The sequence below is a fragment of the Etheostoma spectabile genome, chromosome 2 (assembly GCF_008692095.1).
Source record: "Etheostoma spectabile isolate EspeVRDwgs_2016 chromosome 2, UIUC_Espe_1.0, whole genome shotgun sequence".
In the NCBI taxonomy this organism is placed as follows: domain Eukaryota; kingdom Metazoa; phylum Chordata; class Actinopteri; order Perciformes; family Percidae; genus Etheostoma; species Etheostoma spectabile.
The window spans coordinates 16355325-16360545 of record NC_045734.1 but is presented as its reverse complement, the minus strand read 5'-3'; the positions used below and the strand labels follow the sequence as shown (position 1 = coordinate 16360545).

Sequence of the window (5221 nt, the reverse complement as noted above, 5' to 3'; positions counted from 1 at the left end):
TTTGAACGTACACATGTTCCACCAAAACAAGTTCCTTCCTGAGGCTATTTTGCAGCGGGTGCTTAACACCACCCATGACAATTGTGATTGTGGTTTAAAAAAAGGCCAATAAACCACAGCACGTTTTTCTACCATCCTGGAATGTTGTGTGGACTAGCCAGACCTCCACAGCGCTGTGAAAGAATGTCTGGCAAAGCGAGAAAACCATAGACCTATTACAAGCTGGTCACATTAGTAAGGCAGCCCCCCCCCCGTCCCATGGTCCGAATACGTTCCCACACGGCTGTCCATATTGCCATGCTGCTAGCATGTCTAAATATCTGAAGAATCAAATTTCTCCCTGCTAATTTTAGCCTTACTGCCCTAATGTACAGAGCAGACCAGATTGTTTTGTGTAATGAAAGCTTATTGATTAGGTTCTTGCCAGTGGTTAGCCTTAGGGACCTTCAGGCCAACCAGGGGTGGAAAACCAGACAGGCAGTGGAAGGGACAAAGGTCTAAAAAAGAGATGAATCCGTGGTAATCTACTGCTAGAGGAACAATTGATCTGCTGTTTGGCCTGATGACAAGTTTGGAAGGTGATTTCGCTCTGTTTATTACGTCAACAAGCTGATAACCAGGAGGACCAAAAAGCCCTGGGTTGCATAACCAATAGAAGGCCTATCCGAACACAATGCAAAAAGGCAACAGCGGTTTTTGTTTGTATGTGAATCACTTTGATTGATATAAATTAGTTGGCAATGAAAGGTAGCAATGGATTTTCTTGGGAAAATATCTGACAACTGCAGTTTAAAAGCCTTTGTTCAATATTGGCGTAAATAACAAGCACAGGCAAATAGAAACACACTTATGCACACAAAGGCACACTGAGGTACAGATTTTGATGGGATTTAAAGTCATGTAATGTGGGCCGTGTGCAACCCTTGTTTGTGATGCTTCCAGACTCTTTTTTCCTGTTACACCAAGGACAGATGTCAAGAACTGGCTGCTGATTGGCTGGATGAAGAATGATTTTTGACTGGATTATTCCAAAAGGGCAGACAATTATGTCAGCTCGAACTCTCACAGTTGGACAAGGGCATCCTCCACATGAAGTTACAACCTTTTCTTGTAGAGTCCTTAGAAGCCAACCAATAATCATGTCAGTGCCAGCATCATCATGTACGGGATCAGGACAGAACAACACAAATCAACTAACAAATAAGCTGTGCAACGAATAGCAGAAGAAAGAAGAGAAACTCTGCAAGCCTTAAGGTTATTTTTCTTTACATTCACAAAATGTACTTCTGTTTTTATCATACTAAACAAAGCACTGTTTAGTTTGCAGTAAAGAGGCAATAGAAATCAAAATAGAACTGCTAAACTTTCAAATGTAATTGAGAAGGACAAAGGTGTGGTCAATAAAGTTGTATTATGTTGTGTTATTTTATAACCATTTTTCAAAGAAGTCATTAAAGAATACTGTGGAGTGCAGAATCTTCTGTTTGTCATCATAAGTGTCATGCAAACAAAACTACAAAATACACACAATAGTCAGATACCTTTGTAAAACTGGCTGTTTTGGATTAATTGACGGTGAAATGTTGAAGAGGTGTTGATCGAGCTGTTGTCTACCTGGTGGTCAAAATGGGAGATACCTGATAATATACTGAAGCATAATATTAAAGTGCTGTTGCCATGAGGATCATCAGTGTAACAGAATTGTATACAACAACAAGCAATACAAAGAAAAATCCATCCACATTCATACACAGCACACTAGCTTTGCCTTTGGGCCCACGTGGACAAGAACTGCTAAAAGTGCTATGGGGGAAATCATGTCGTAATTCATCTCCATGACAACTGAGCAAACTCCATCTTAAAGCTAAAAAAAAAACTATCTAGCAGACCTTGAGTTTGGATTGTTTTTGTCAAAACACAAACTATGACTTTAAAAATTAGATAAACTTCTCTCAAGAAAAAATACCTAATCCATATTTGTTTCATGCCTCCTCAGTAAAACATGTTCACTTTAGTATTGTATACTAAAGGGTGACTTGGTGGTGAATTTTTGGGGACTCCCGCTAGTCACGTTATTCCCACGGGAGTTCCGCGGTATGGGAGTTAATTTCACTGTGGGTAACGTAAGAGGGACGGAATAGAGTAGAAATCCACTTGAGCGGGCGGGAGCGAGATGGAGCCGGAGATTAAATTGAAAAGGACGCTGCAATGCGGTGAGTAGGCCTATACAGTACAATACTATTTTAAAAATCAGTGACAGAGATAGAAGGTAACACAGGCTACTAATTATTCTTTCTCCAGACTCAAATATGTTGGAATCGCTGCACTCTGGGAGCGACAATTGATTGCAAAGTACAAATAGAAAGTACAATACAGGGTGACACGGGTGACACCCTGTATTGTACTTTTTAATTTATGAGATTTAAAACAAAAGAACTGTCCGTAGAACAAAAAGTTTTATTTTTAATATTTGTTGTAGTTTGTTGCTGTAAATGCGTTGTTTTATAAATGCTGATGATTGTCAATATTTTGTGTGAATCTGCCAAAAATGTATGTGATAAATAAGTGTATGCCCCAATAAACATTTAATACCGTCATTATTGTAACTCAATATTGCCACTAATGCAGCCAATTGTCAGTATATGCCTGGCTGATGTCTTTATTTCTCAGCTGATGGCATCCCTGGGGGAAAGTGGCAGTAATTACAGCAATGGTTGATCATAGTTGCTGTATTAGCTGTCTCCATAGGAACATCTCAAGCAGGAGGAGACAAACGGACAGAGGAGAGGAGAGGAGAAATGGTGAGGGGTAAATAGGCTGTGGACTCCACCAAAACCTGCAGTACACCACCACTACCCCACAGCGTTCTCCAAATAAAGATTAACTCTGACGTAGCTCTTATTCAGGTATGTCAGAGGAACTAAACTGTTCCTGACGTGTATAACAGCATAATACCATGCAAAGGAAAATGATGTAGAATGCCTTTGTCATCTACAAGATTAGCATGTCTCTTAATCTCCCAATCCAAACAACAATATGAAAGGTGGATTGCAGTTGTGTGACCTGGTTTAAGCCCTTTTGTGTAATCTCAGATATGATTACATGAGAAGCTGCCAGAGGGAAGGGAAGAAAGGTTGTGACGTCTTCCACGTCGGACAGTGTAATGTTAGGATGAAAAGATTATGATGTCCAATTGTGTTAATACAGCGTGTAATGCCATTTACAGAACAGTAGAAGATTTAAACCAAAGGAACGTGTGAAAATGTGTGAGAGTTACATTTGGTCATGCCATGTTTTTCGGAGGCGATTTTTTTCCATTTCATTTTTCTCTCTCTTTTTCTGCATTTCTGTACAACACGCTCACTTTACACTGACAATCAAGAAAAAGAGCTTTATGTCTCTTAGGACAGCAGTGGGTCCACAATGTGTCCTATAGTCCTACACAGAACCTGTGTGTTCTACACACAGGTCACAGAGTGGCTAATTTGTTCCCTATACAGGTCAAAAACAATCATATTGCAGTGGTGGTATGTCATTAAATACATTTTCTGAGGTGTTGTACTTCAATACAATTAAGGTACTTGTTCTTTATTTAAGTATTTCCATTTCCTGCTACTTAATACTTCTGCTACAACATTCAGATGCAAAAATTGTTTTTATTCCATTAGTCATTTTTCAGATTCAGACTTTATATGTAAAACATACGTTTAGTTCATGAAATGTGATGCACTGTTATTGATTAAACAACACAAAACTACAGTTATTAAATTAGTTCCTCCTTAAAATGCTGCTTATTTGTTAATGCATGGATAGAAAAACATGATACATATGACACTCTTACAGTAAATAGAGACATTTTGCATTATGAATACTTTTACTTTTTTATTTAAAGCATGTTATTGCTTAATACTACTATAGTCCTAGAAACCATCAATAATTACACAATTTATTTCTGTTGTTATCCAACGTATTGTGTAGTTTCTAGTAAAGAGAAAAATAGAAAATTAAAGGGATCTTCTGACAAATCTGCTTGATTCTTAATACTTTATACCTTTGCTGTAGTGAAATTTTGAAACTTATAGTTGAAATGGAGTACATTTATAGTGCGGTATTGTGACTTTTACTTAAGTAATAAATACTCTCAGCACTGCAAAAATGTGTTCAATTTTCAAAGATGCAAAAGTTGAACGGATTTGATAGAATGTACTCTCCACGCAATGCATTTGGGAAATAGTAGTTGCCTCAGCCCCAAAACGTGCTTTAATTGTGTCACACCAATGAAACGAATAATAAACATGAAATTGACATGTTTGCACATACATCACTGTAGGAGTAGTAAATGTCAATCCATGGTTCACACAGTGCAATCAGAAGTTATGACAGGGCAGTTTGCAAACTAAGCAGCAGCTGTGACGTGTGTTTAGTTTCATTGAGGCCACAGGAGCTGTCCAGTGCTGAAAATCAATCCAAAGCCTGCAGGAATAATCGACAGCTGGGAGAGGAGAGATGGAAGGGGTGGGGGAGTAGCTGACTACTACCCTAACTTTGAAAGTGATTATGGCCTTTAAAATCTTTTCCACTGTCTGTTTACAATCCCCAATTTTTTTTTTTTTACAGTCGCCTCACTCAGCCACATGAATGTTTTGTGGAAGTATTGATTGTGTTTGTGTCTGAGAAGTTAGTCAGAACATGAAAAGACAAACTATTGTAGGCTGAGGTTGAAGATTATTATTATGCAATTTGGACATTTTAAAATTTAAAGTGGAGTCAGGAAAGGAAAGAAGTTATAATTATTGCATGTAATTTATTACATGAAAAGCCTTTTTGGATTATCAGTCATTTTTAAATCATCCCAGAAGAGCCAGCAGACGATGCAACAAACAAAAAATGAGAATATGAAGCTATAAACTCTTACCTTGGTGTAACTGTAGACTGAATCATTTGGAGACTAACAATAGTTTCATCCTCATAAAAAGAACTTTGAGTTGCTGTCCTCTCTTCTTTATTTTCTTTCTTCTTTTTCCTTCAATAGACAAACACCTTTTTCATAAATCTGCTCCCAGATGTGAGTTGCACAAACTTGTACATGCCTCCAGTCTGAGCTTTGTGTTGCTGCTCCATAGTAGCTGAACGGAGTCGCTCCTGCCTGGTGGTTGTGCATCTGCTCCGATCCCTGCCTGTGTGTGTGTGTGTGTGTGTGTGTGTGTGTGTGTGTGTGTGT

At 38.4% G+C, this 5221-nt stretch overlaps 1 protein-coding gene across 1 annotated transcript in view; it reads right to left on the bottom strand.

The window, feature by feature from the left end:
- The window catches only part of LOC116706055 (ATP-sensitive inward rectifier potassium channel 12), a 10131-nt gene extending 4911 nt beyond the window's left edge, over positions 1 to 5220 (bottom strand). The window contains exon 1 of the mRNA XM_032542633.1: positions 4916 to 5220. The gene's annotated coding sequence lies outside the window, so the exon portion shown is untranslated. The remainder of the gene's footprint in view (positions 1 to 4915) is intronic.
- Position 5221: the final 1 nt, after the last annotated feature.